Here is a 13896-nt window from a genome sequence, read left to right on the forward strand (position 1 = left end):
ATTCTTCCAAGTCATGACATTGGAAAACCAATTCTGAAGAAAGGGGACAGTAGCTGATTCAAATCACTGTGGAGAAGATGGCCAAGAAAATTCGGAATCTTCGTCCTCATGCACCCCCTAGTGTAGGATGAAAGGTAGTTCCTTGGTTACTGGGCTGCAGCTGAAAATCCTTCAAGCCATTCTCAATCACCCCCTTTGATAAATAGGACGTATTAAGGGGAAATAAATGAGAAATAGAGTCCAGTAATGAGTTAAATTTGCAACTGCAACAATTGCAGACTACAAATTAATAAACATTTAAAGGAAGCAAGCAGCTTTGATATACTCAGGACTCAAATGGGAAGAAAGTGGGCAGACTCTCCATTGTTTAGACCAGCTTCTCAAATGTTAATGTGCATGTGGGTCACCCAAGGATCTAGCTAAAATTTTTGATTTGGTAGTTCTGGGTGGAGCCCTCAATTCTGCATCTTTAACAAGCTCCAAGTGGTATAGAGGATGCTGGTCCACAGACTACACTTTGCTAGCACTTCAAATAGCATGCAGGGCTGGTTTGTCCCCTCTGATTGGCCTGTGTGTTTTATAGTATTCTGAAGTTCTGCTAGAGCTGCCATCTCCACCAACACTCCAACCAGCCCTGCTAGCCCACTGCAATGATTCCCTCATTCATTCGGTGGCACTGTAAATTTGTCAGCTCAGAGATAATTCTTTTTTATTTTCTGAACTTAAATAATATTTACCAATTTGCATTTAACTATTTGTAACGCTGGATTGTTAATGACTACATGTTACCGTGTGATCTCATGATTTATGAGTTGGTTTTGTTTTCCCAGCTAAGTTGTCTGCGCATAAGAATAGGGGCTGTCATACCACTTTGTTTCTTCCATGGGGACATGCACAGTGCAGGGCATATAAGAGACAATGATAAAATTTGTTGATTCCTACTGTCAGCTTTGTGTGCATGTGTGTGTGTGTGTGTGTGTGTGTGTTTTGCGGTACACGGGCCTCTCACTGTTGTGGCCTCTCCCGCTGTGGAGCACAGGCTCTGGACGCGCAGGCTCAGCGGCCATGGCTCACGGGCCCAGCCGCTCGGCGGCATGTGGGATCCTCCCTGACCGGGGCACGAACTCGCGGCCCCTGCATCGGCAGGTGGACTCTCAACCACGGCGCCACCAGGGAAGCCCCCTACTGTCAGCTTTGATATGAAAAAATTTCAGATCTCTTTCCTAAGACTGAATTTTGATTCTTAGGTGGCAGAGAGAGGAAGAGTTGGGAAGGCACCAGGTTACTGTAAGAAGTGAACAGAGGATGCTGGGGAAATTTTGGACCTCTTCTAGCAATCAAGATAAATATATCCTGGACCTCAACACTTCGCCTAAGGCTTTCCTTAGAGTTAGGTGGCTTGTTTTGAATTCTGTTTAGGTTTGTACTTAAGATGACATATGTAAAAATATTCAGACATCCTGAGCAGAGGAAACAACAAAAAATAGATTTGAAAACAGTACACATGACATGACTGAGGAAAAAGTTAAGTGCTTTGAAGAAATATAAGATGAGATTTTCAAGTCAGGAGAAAGATATTGTATAAATAGGATAAATAACTCTTCTCTATTTTCATTGTGAAAGATGAGAGAAGGGCTACAATGCCACAGGCTTGAGTACAAGCTATACTCTCATGCTTGAGAAATGAACAGATTAGGTGGCTTCACATACCATAGGGCTGGGTGTTTTTAAGACAGAAATGTCTCACACTTTCCAGAGCAGACCATGCTGAAATGGGCAACAAGATAAGATGTGAGTTCCTGGCCATAGACAATCACTGAGCTGTCCTTGTTGCCTAAAGACTTTTTAATTCTGCCTGTCTGGGCTAGGAAAGATGACTTCTGAGTTCCCTGACAAATCTGAGAGTCAGAGAGTTTTAAAAATAATTAACACCTATTATTAATGACTATGTATTGTACTGATTGATAATTATAATAGTTATTCATAATTATTTTGTGCAATAGACTTTCAGAATCTAAAGGCTCCCTAGAGGCCAATAGAAGCAATAGACATCTTTTTTCTATAGCAGCGTCTCTCCTTACGTACCCCTGAGAGCTACAACATCTATAGGTTCTGCTCAAACACCTCCAGCTAAAAGGAACTCCCTGTGTGCCAAGACAGTCATTTCTGTGGGACAGTATTTTTCTGTCATTAGAAAAATAACTCATCTTCGCTGTAATAATTTTATAAAACAAAAGAGAAAAGCACAGAATGAAATTTAAAAATATCTATAATACTATCACCCAGAGAAAACCACTATTAACCTTTTGACGTATATGCCCAGGTGTGTGTGTGTGTGCGCGCGCGTGTGTGCACGTGTGTATACTTTCATTTTGAAAAAATCATACTACCCATATTTTAGAACCAGCTTTTATCATCCTTTGTCATTAGTATTTTTCCATAACGTCAGTTTCAGAGGCTGAATAAGCATATGTATATATATTTTTAATAGCTATAATTACTAAAAATTTTTTTCTTTCTATCAAGTTGAAACTTACCTCTTTATAATTTATATACATTTGTCCTTTCTCTGCCCTCCAGAGCTACATGCAATAAAAAGTGTCATCCTTCTTTTCCACACAGCTCTTCAATATGTGGAGACTGCTTTCAGATCTCCCTGAGTCTTATTTTTGGGTTTCAATCAGCCTCAGGTTTTCAGGCCTCTTTATGGTTCTCAGGCTCCACTATCATGAAAGCTCTCCTCTGGATTAATTTCAGTATGTCATTTTGCCCAAAATTGGATACAATATTTCAGGGAAGATTAAAAGATGACTATCACCTCCTTTTTTTGGTGGAATTTGGAATATTTGTATGTAGCCCGTGTCCTGTTCACTTTTTGAAGTCTCGACTCGTTGTTGACCTACTGTCTTCCATGTCTTACTCTCATACCTGCTGCTCTTGAGTTATCACAATCTCCACCACCACCCTGCTACATCTTCTAATCATGCACTCAGGTTGCTCTTAGCCTGAATGCATAACTTTTTGTATATTCTTTCATTAATCCAACACATACTCATTGAACACTTGTTATGTGCCAGGAACTGCTGGGGTACTAGGGATACGATGGCGTTCTCTGCCCGTCAACAGACTTAGCAATCTGTAATAAAGAAAGGGACAGAGCAAGATGCTACAGAAGCACACAGGAGTCCTTACATGGTCCAAGCCTTGGGTAAGACATTGATGAAGAAATATGATTTAGGTGAAGACCTGAAGGAAGATTGAGATTCATTCTTGTGAGATTCAGCCCATTTTCCCAGCCCACAGAGATAATTCTGGATCTCAATTTAATTATATTTTTCTCTTTTTTTTTTGGTGAAGGATAAAAATGGCACCTACATCATCGTATGAATTGTCAAGAAATGGTAAACGTAAGAGAGCCCAGGACAGGTTTTTGTGACACCATAGACCTTTCCCCAGACTTTTCCAGATCTATCTAATTGTGTTTTGCATTAAGAAACTTTTCTCAGTGAATCTATTTGCAGTGGGTAAAGAATATGGTTAATATGAATTTACTTAATTTTTCACTTTAGGATTCCTTGCTTAAATCGCTAATGTGTTTAGCCTCCAAAGGCTTGTTTTGGATGGAGTGTGGACATGACATTTCACACAAGCTCCTGATGCTCTGGAAGTGAGCTGTTGATCGTGAGCTCTGGCTTATGAAGCAAATGTCTGCCATTAAAGCTTCTTGGCTCCTTGCGTGGCGTTCCTAGAAGTTGCTCTCAGCTGGATGATGAGCATATGTTAAACTGTGTTTTCCTTCACATACCGCAGGCTTCCTCCATTATTCTTGTCCATGTTTCCATGCTCCTTTTTGCTCTTTTAAATAATCGTGGGCTCATCATTCCTCCAAGTCCCACTCTGGCTCTGAAATATCCAAAGGGACCAATTCAGTTCCCAAAGAGTCAAGCATTTGTTTACACCCCAAATACAAACAACTGAGAGACTATATGAATCTTTCATTTTCCAACCTATTTTGACATTGTGGAGACACATATTCATCTTTTCTTGTTCTCACTCACCTTGAGCAACTACCTGGATGGAAAAAATGTAAAGCAATATTTTCTAACAGCAACATTGATTTCTTTTCCTGAATTGTTGCTTCATTTTATCATGTAGACGTGCTTTTGATGCATTGATTGTAAACTCCCAGAAAGACTGGGTGGCTTGCTGTAAAATGTAGTGAGTGCGACCCAGGGCCTGTGGTTACTATCAGTGACCATCTCAATCTCAGGCATGGGCTGGGGACGCAAGAAGGAATCTCTGTCCTTGCAAAGTAAATTGGTGTTGAACATTATATGGCTGATAGACTTCTTTGTGTGGAATGGTAATTCTTTTTGAAATTACTTCCAAACTTGGTTTAAATACAGTCTTGCCAAAAAAGCCAGACTGTCCTTCCCCTGTCGGAACTCTGTGCCTTCATTCAGTTAAAGAAGCATTTTTCAGGGACTATCTCTTCTGTTTTGCTGCTGCCATTTGATATTATCTAATGTTTTTCCATGAACTTACTGGAAGATTAGGCTGTTTTCTTTTCGGATTTATGTTGTAATGCCATCATTTATACAAATTCATCGCAGGCCTGTTTTGGGAGTTTTTTAATTTTTAATTTTAGCCATAATGTTACTGAGTTTCTGGGCAGAGAACACCTTTTTTTCTGTCTGGCAGTGAGTCACGGTTTTAACACCTTGAAAGACTTACCAGAGGCTCCTTTCATACACGTGGGTGCACTTTGAAAAAGCATTGGGTTGAACTGGCTGATGCGATATTTAGGGTAGCTCATTGGCAGAGAGCTTAGAGAGCAGAGGTAGAGGGGTATTTTATTGGACATCTCAGGTGAGGTGAAAGTTCGCCTCGATCTCCACTGCCGACTTTGATGACACAAAGAAAGTGTTTCTCCCAGATACCAGGCATGAGGCAGACCCTCAGCAGGAGACAGGAAGACTGTCAGGTTTTCACATTTAGCAAGACATTTTTTTTTAATGATACTTTGATATCATTCTTGGAGCTATCAGACACGTAGGATCACTGAACATTTCTGTGCTCTTCTAAACCTGTGATGTACAAACTAGCAACTATTTTCAGGTCACATTTTTTTAGCACGGGGTGCTACATTTTATTTTCATCTTAGCAATGACTGAGTCCTCTTGCACATTACTGAATGTTTTACTCATTTAGGAAAATAACTCTGGCTGGTCAAAAATACTCATTGAAGTGTTCAAGTGTGATATTTATTGATTCTCTAATATTTCACAAGTGCTCTGTCAAAACATTAAAGTGCTACGAGCAATTAATAAATTCTTTGCAAAGTTTATTTATTCACCCATTTATCTATTCATTATGGAACAAATACTTATTGAAAAGTTGTTCTGTACCTGACATTGACGATATAAAGATGAACAAGACACTGGTTTGCCTTCAGTGAGTTCACAATCTACTGGTACATGCAGGAATGTCAGAAGAAAATTACATTCAGTGTGAAGACTATCACTCTAGAGGGGAAAAGAAGGTGATTGGGGAATCACAGAAAGGGTTCATTTTATTGTTTATAAGGGGAGGAGGCAGAGGACCAGGGAGGACTCCGAGAACTAGCTACATGCACACAGCCTTCTGGGAAATGCTAATGTAACTGGTGAGACCACAGTACCCCACCCAGAACAGCAGGCATCAGTTTGACACAGGATCTGATTACGCGCTAACTGTGGGACACAGGGCATTGGTGCTGTGGGACTGCAGGGGAGATGGTGGTCCATGAAGGTGGGAGTCATCATGAAAGCCTCCACGCTGGAGCTTATGTTGAGCATTAAAGACGGTTAGCATTTTGATAGGCTTTTCACTTGTATATCTCATATAGGACAATCCAAAACAAGAACACTACCTATTGTAGGGGATGGAGGTACCATATATGTTTCCTGGAGATTATAGAGTATATGATACAAAGCCGATTTCTTCTTAAGTGATAAACCCTCAGGTAGGGTTGGGGGAGTCTACATGCACCACAAACAGATGCCTCCTAAGGTTGAAACTGAACAAATATTTATAGTGAAAGTAACAGAACTGTCACAGTTCTGTTTTGAAGGGAACAAACGTGGGGATACATTGTAAGGAAATGCTGAGAACGGGTCCGTTTCTCAGCAGAAACAAGAAGTAGCCTTTCACAGTTTTACAATTATTTATATGTTTTTGTTGATCACATGAAAAGCACAAGATGGAAATTCAGGAATGTTGAGATGATATATAACTTTCTGGGAAGGGAATTTAAGGATCTCTAGTTCACTGAAGGGGGCAAGGGATGTGATGGTAGAGAAATGGAACACGGGCTGCAGTACTCACGGACCGTACATCTGCGCCGCAGGTAGTGAACAGATGAAACGAATTAAAATCATGTTTCTACTACTCATTTCAACCCACTTGCATAATTCTGAGCCAACTTCTGAAAGGAGGCTTAGCTGAGCTTCCTCTTCTGTAATTCCTGATAAACGGCGATATGCTGGTTGCATACAGATAACTGAGTTCTGAAGACATGAACTAAAGAAGACAAGAACTAAAGAAGACAAATCCCTGACAGCCAAGAGAGTATAATGGGGACTAAGCTGGGTTAAAGCAATTAAACCAGAAAATCCTTGTGACCAGAAAGTTCATGGTTTTACTCACAGCTGCTATCTTTCTGGGGCCATTGGCTGGTGAGATTCAGGAAGTACCTTGGAGTAATGGCTTCCGCTTAGTGGGGAAGAATTCTTTAGGCAGAGCTCGTTCAGATGTTCTTTTCTCTCCAAAAGTCAGGGTGATCTGTCAAAGCCCTTCTATGGCTTGGGACAAAGAAGAGAAGGTATTCTGTAGCAGGCAAGTGGCAGCAATCCCTCCCAAGCTGTAGAGTGGGCCCTGGAGACGAGCCATGCTTTCCACAGTTCTTGAATTTGCATGAGTCTATGCATTCACAAGTAGGAATCGAAATAGCTAGAGTTATATAAAGATAACTGATGCAGACTCTGAACTTTAATGTGTGAATATCGTGAAATCAGAGAAGACACTAAGAATTCTCCAAATCAGTCTATAAAGAAGGTCACATACAGACTGGTACAGAATATTAGGAGGATTTTTGCCCTGTTCTGAACAAGGCTTACAAAAGGAAGATAAGGACAGGGCAATGATAGAAATACTTGCCTTCCAGGTATCCGGCTAAGTGTTTTATCAATACTTCAGTGAGGAAATTTTGGAGGTAATACAACAAACCACCCTATATCAGTATGTTAGTTGTTGTAACTCAGAATTTTTCAGCCTAATATTAATAAATTATACATTTTATGTTTACAACATCAGTTCACGATCTATCTATCTGTCTGTCTATCTATCTAATTTAAATAAAAGTAATCCTATCTGAACCAGCTACAGAAAGATATTCTAACTAGGTGGGTCCAACTGATATTGGCAAAGACAATTAGCAGCAGACTTCACTAAATGGTGCCCGAACAAGGCAAATTCCTCGCCGGGTGCCCCAGATGGACAGCTACAGGCTTATGCTTGTTACATAGATCCATGGAATGATTGAGAGCCGGAACAGACCCCAAGTCCAATGCCCTTCTTTATACAGGCAAAGATGCTGCAGGCCAAGGGGACTTCCTGAGGAACGGAATTTCACCCCCAGGACTCGAACCCTGGGCCTCAGCTCCCAGTTGGGAGTACACCAAACAGTCTTGAAACAAAGAAAGGGGAATCAATGTTGATGTCCAGTAGGAAGATACTGTGACATATAAGCATTTTGATCCACTCTCCAAGGAATGACATTTCCCAACTTGATAAGCATATCCTGGATATTAAACAACCATGACAAAGAAGCCAGCAGAGAACTTATTTAGAAGTTCTCTTGCTCTTTTCATTTACTCTGACTACCAGAAAGAGTGTATATCTCTTCAGTTACTCCTCTTTTCTTTCCTCAGCATGGCTGGGAAACAACGAATTTGAGAAGGCTGATGGTGAGAGCGCTGAGGGAATGGGGCGGTGCAGGGAACTGGGTGGTGGCGGCTGACGTGTCCCATTGTCTAGGTGGGCACAGCCGTGGCCTGACCAATCAATCAGCACTCAGGAGGAGCTGGAGTTCCTCCTGCCTGTCTTTCTAATCAGAAGTAAATCCTACTAGACTATACGAGTTCTCATCATAAAACAGGGGGAAGTCCACTTTTATTTATTATGAGAAAATAAATACCACTTTCTCTTTTGAGCAAATATGAGTATTTCTAAAAACACATCAGCAACACCTTTTAGAAGAGTTTTGAGCTTATAGGGATGGAAACACCTAGGGTGGAAATCCCTTACTGGGAGCGAGTTTATGAGATGCAACCTCGTTGCTTAAGAGCTTAAGGAAAAGTCTTGGGAATTCCAAGCTGTCAAACATCTCAGGACGAGGAGTGAAACACAGAGGGAAACAGGAGAAATGTCTGGGAACTCGTGGATGGTCACACTGCAACTAACCAGGTTCCCCCGAGTCTGCAGAGACTTCCTGCTCCCTCTACAATCCAACACTGTTCCTTAAAGGAAATATTCAAGTTGAGAGATATTCAGATTTAAAGAAGTTGTGTAGTGTTGTGTGGGGAAAATAGACCAAGGGCAGGAGATGGACCTCAGAGGCACAACAGGATTCAGCTTGGAGAACCAGCATCCAAGCAGATGTCTGTGCTCACCTACTGTGTTAGAAGATTCTGGAGCACAGCAAGCATTTCCTGCCTCAGTGCATTTGCATCTGTTCCCTCTTACTGGAAGACTCTTCCCCTAGCTCTTTACAGAGAGACTCTTCTGGCTGTATCATCCTTGTTCCCTGAAGTCCTACTCTTCTTTTAGAGGATGCCATTCACATCTTTAATAACATGAGTCACAGTCTACGCTTTGATTTTATTGCAGTCATTCCACAAGTACTCGTGAGCACCTATTCTATCTCAGGCACGTTCTACGCATGGGGAATAAGGCAGAAAGGAAAGTGGCAAAAGACCCCCGATCCCTGGGCTCACCTTCCGGGGTGGGGCGCTACCAAGAGCCCACACTTAGGTAAGGCTTTCCCTGTGCCAGGCCCTGCCCTTGGTTCCGGCACAGCAATTCATTTAGCCCGCACCGAATCTCAGAGGTGGGCACTTTTAATACCTTCCTTAAGCAGACGAGGAAATGGTGGCATAAGAAGGTTAAGACAATTTGCCTTGGGTCACACAGTTTGTTCATCATTCCTTGGTTTAAGGGCAGATCTTTGCTTATGATCTGTCTTTCCCAGTGAAATATAAGCTCCATGAAGTTAGGGACCATCAGTGTCTTGTTCCCTGGTTTATCCTCAGCATCTGGTACATAGGAGGTGTTTATAAATACTTACAGAACGAATGAAAGAAAAAGAAATGTCCTTACAAATACCCATTAGGACCGTCTGGGCTATTTTGGTAAAAAGGCTGCACATTTAAGAAAATGCTATTTCCATCCCTGTTGGCTGTACGATGGCAAAATCGGGCCATCTTCATCCTTGCCTTCTACCACATAGAAATGCATTTATTGTACAGCCATGTTAAACTACTGTATGCTTGTCGGTTAATACTGAAACTGAAGTTTAAATTCTTCCTTTATTACTGCCTCTTTTCTCCCCTATTTATTCATGCTGCTGGGTTTAGTCTTCAGGAAGCCAAGCCGAGTTCCTGAAATGAAAACCACCTTCCCTCAGCTTGGATATGGGCTGCATGACTCAGGGGCTGGCTCCGACACCCTGACATCAGAACTCAAAAACCAGAAGTTTGGAAGAGGCTTTATTCTGGTATCTAAGTAAGAAGGAAATACCTGGTGCATCTTGTCAGCCTTGAAGAGGAAAAAGAGAGTAATCCTCATAATAAAAGGGTGGTATCCTGGGTGAAGGTGAGACTGTTTACAAGCATATGTCTTGTGCACACTTGGCTTTGCACCGTGGGGCAGGATGTTCATTGTAGCTCCATACCTTTGATACCTTTGATACAATAACTTTGATACCTTCGAGCTGCTTTGGAGTTGCTGATAATTATTAGGATTCCAAATCAGTGAATTAATGGAATTCACGCATGATGGAACATAATCAAGAAGAGGCTAAAAATTGTTTGAGAATAAAACCAACTAAACCAAAAGGAAAAGTCTCCATAACTGGTGTATTTATGGAAAGGTTTCTCAGCAAGTGGACAGAAGATGTTAATGACCACGATAATAGGCGTGCTGCTATGATTGTCCGACACTGGGCTAAACCTTTAGAGACATCTCTTTTTTTTTTTTTTTTACAATATTTCTTGTTGTAAAGAGGATTATCCCTGCTTCACACTTCAGTAGGCTCACTCAGCCTGTCGAGATGAAGTTGGGATCCAAACCCGGTTCTGATTGACTCCAGGGCTTAGTTAGGGCTTAAACCACCATGTCATGTATTTTTGAGGATGCTCTTCAGGGCCTCAGGGAAAGGAGAGGGGGTGGGAATGGTGACCTCTCGTTCCAGGTACCTTCCTTTTCACCTGCTTGGTCTGGCACGTGGACCTTACTAAGACATTGGGCTGAAGAGGAAGATCTTCTGGGATTTTTAAGATGTTCCCCCTGGCCTGCCCTGCCACCCTGCATCCTAGAGAGTCATTTGGTACATTTGGGAGAGGAGTCAAGAGAGAGGGGGGACCCATTTACTCCTCACGAGTATTTTGCAAGAAGGTGTTAACTACCCATTTTACGGAGGGAACACTAAGATGCAAGGCAGAGATTAATTTGCACAGTGTCACATAGCTTCTCAATGGTAGAATTCCTATTTGAGCCCCAGTTTTTCTCAGTCAAAAGCTTTGTTCCTTCCAAGACTAAATCGAGTCCCTTTCCCATGGAGGTTTCTCTTCTCGTGTCTGGGTGACTGGCGTGGGTGCTTCTTCCTCAGGGGAGGGACACAGGGTGAAGCCAGAGACCCCACTGCCCTGCAGTTTCTTCCACGTCATCCCCTCAGTGAGGCCTCTCATTCCATGTCTGGTTATTTGTGGAGGGATTGTTTATTGAGTTGTTGACTGTTATTTTGTTCTTGGGGCCAGGTCTCTGTGTTCCCTCATCTTGGAAAGGTGTGTGATACAGGGAGGAAAGCAGGAGTTACGAGGCAAAGAAGGCAATTCTTCTTCGATGCTTAGTGTTCATTGGTGAAAACTCAGGCTTGTCACATTGGATGCTCCTGGAAGAGGAGTGGGTAGATGAATTATACTGCTCGGAGTTCAAAAGAAAGAATTGACTGGGCTGGCAAGGAGGAAAGGAAACTGGGGGCCCAAGAAAGTGTCAGATACTTCTCTCCATCACACACTTAGACACAGAGCCCGAGAAGGGGGGTATTTCTCTGGGGTATGGGGGTGAGGTGGGCGGACATATGACCTGAGCCCCTGGGAGTGTAGGCTTGGCTTGCAACTGAGGGATTCCTTGCCTCTGGGGGACGTCTCGGGGCTGGGAAGCAAGCATCTCAGTGATGACCACATATGGACAGAAGACCAGGGCTTTCTAGCATTGTCTAATCCGTAAGATTACAGGGAACTTTGCATGACTGGGGAGGTGGAACTAAAGCCCCAGTAATGACAGTGATTGAATTTCTCACAGCCTCAGAGAAAAGTGAACTTGGAGCAGATTAAGACAAGAAATAAATGTGAAATTTCTTGCACTCTAGTTTTGTGGACCAAATTTTATATCCACTACAGATCCATTTCTTTGGCTGAAGAAAAATTTTTCTTGTAGTTAAACGGACAAATATTCCTGGAAGAAGTTGTATTTATAATCTAGTGTTCCCACCTTGCTAAGGATAAAAATCTCATCCTCAATTGTCACAACAGTGACTCTTCCCAAACCTTGGCTTTGAGGAAGGCATGATGAGTTGACAAAATTCCATATGGCGGAAGGGATTCTTCAGTGCGATCTCTTCACTGTATAGGGAATTTGAAAGCAGAAAGGAGCAATAGCAAGAGCCTTTAAAGAGAAAAGGTAAATAAAAGTTTTCCTTAAAGGTAAATACTCCTGTTTAGTGATCCTTTGATACGGCACTCAACTTTCTCACCTGCTGACCACTGATGGAAATATGGACTGTGTCCCTTCCTCTTTTCCTCTATCTATCCTGTTGTTCTTTCCCTATCCTCTTTCCTCTTCCTTTCTTATTTCATCATTCTTCTCTCTACTACCATTTTTTTTCCGTGCTCCCCGTGAATGCTCCAGCCTCATTTGGAATTTCAGCCAGTTAATATGATAGATGTATTGCTTGATCAACTAATGTATGGATGAGAAATGGGAGAAATGCAGGGAGGGGTTAGAATAAGGTTAGCACATCACGATCCTCTCTCTAGAGGGGATTGCACAACGTTGCTGAGATTTCTCACAGACCAGGTAAAGCAGGAAGCAAGAAGCAGAAATCTGTGACTTGCCTCAGTGTTCCCAAGACAAGAAGAAATTGGTGCCTTGGGAGAAGAACATCTAGTGCAGGCGCTGAGACCAGGGAGAAATTGCATTTTGGTGTTTACAGCATTGAGTGCACTCCAGGAAAATTTTGTGGAGTTTTGAAAAGGAAACAATTATGACGTTGACTTCTTAATAGAGGGGACAGAATTCTTACTATCAAGTCCCAGCATTTTCCGAGTTCTCCTGGCATGGAGATGAATGCGAAGTCACCTGTGGGCTTCCAAGCAGAGGCACAATAGACCATAGCGGTGTGCTAAATTCTACAAGAGCTGTTTGTTTTTTCATGGCAGTCAAAAGGTCATTTAATGCCAGGACTTATTTGGATATGAAATAGTCATTTTGAAAATGTTCAGGTGAAGAAATAATGCCCTAACTCTCAACATGTGACTAATCCTTTGAGAAAGGTAATATTAACTTGCAGCATGTGATTCCAAGCAGAGCCAAGCCGTGGAGTGTCTGCTGGTTTCCTAACCATTCTTAAATTAAGGCGCTGCAATCTGTTACATAAATCTCTATTTTCTTATTTTAGGTTCAGCCAGCATTTTGCTAGTGAATAAATCAGACAGCCCAGATGTCATTTCTCCCTGACTAGATATAAATCACAACCAAAAGGCTCGCTAGGTTTGCCAAAAGTGCTTCATATGTCAACGAAATCTATCGTTACTGCCCCAGGATTCTCGCCTCCCCCCCAAAGGAATAAAGAGATCATTTGCCATCAGTACAGCATCAAAGAATATTAAATTCCCCTGTTGAGTAATGAAATTCTCTCCCTGATGTTTTACGGTATATAAATGGACAAGATACATCCCTTTCCCAGTTGACGTGGAGAAGCTTCTAGAGTTGCTTGTTTTCTCCTTAGAGATGACCTAACGGAGCCTTGTTGATGAGGATCCACCACTTCACAGGACCAGAAGAAGATATGGAGTTCCTTACCAATTCATTTCTTTAGGTGCTGTATTGGTCAGGGTGCTGTATTACTGTAAGAGACACCTTAAAATCTCAGTGTGTTACCCCAGAGAAGATGTCTTTCTTATTCACAACACACATCCAATACGGATACTCTGTTGCCCTCACTCCCACCAGTGGTTCTGTCATCACCTGGAGCCTCCTGAGATAGCTTCCCTAATCCTCTGCAGCTGGCTGGCCTGGAAGAAAAGGGAAGGAGAATGTGCAGTTTTATTGGGGGAGTTTCATGGGTCAAGACTGAAGGTGGTGAACACCACTGCCCCATTCCATCCCCTAGAACGTAGTCTAATGGTCACTTTCAAATACAAGGGAGATGGTGAATGTGGGGTATTTCTGAGCGCAGCAGGAGAAATGAGATTGTGAATATGTGGTCATCTCCACCACTGATGCCAGACTCCTTCCCTGTCCTTCCCTCCCTTCCTTCCTTCCTTCCTTCCTTCCTTCCTTCCTTCCTTCCTTCCT

Source organism: Aethalodelphis obliquidens, unplaced genomic scaffold, assembly GCF_003676395.1.
Source record: "Aethalodelphis obliquidens isolate GAN/ISIS:26980383/991018 unplaced genomic scaffold, ASM367639v1 scaffold3, whole genome shotgun sequence".
NCBI lineage: Eukaryota > Metazoa > Chordata > Mammalia > Artiodactyla > Delphinidae > Aethalodelphis > Aethalodelphis obliquidens.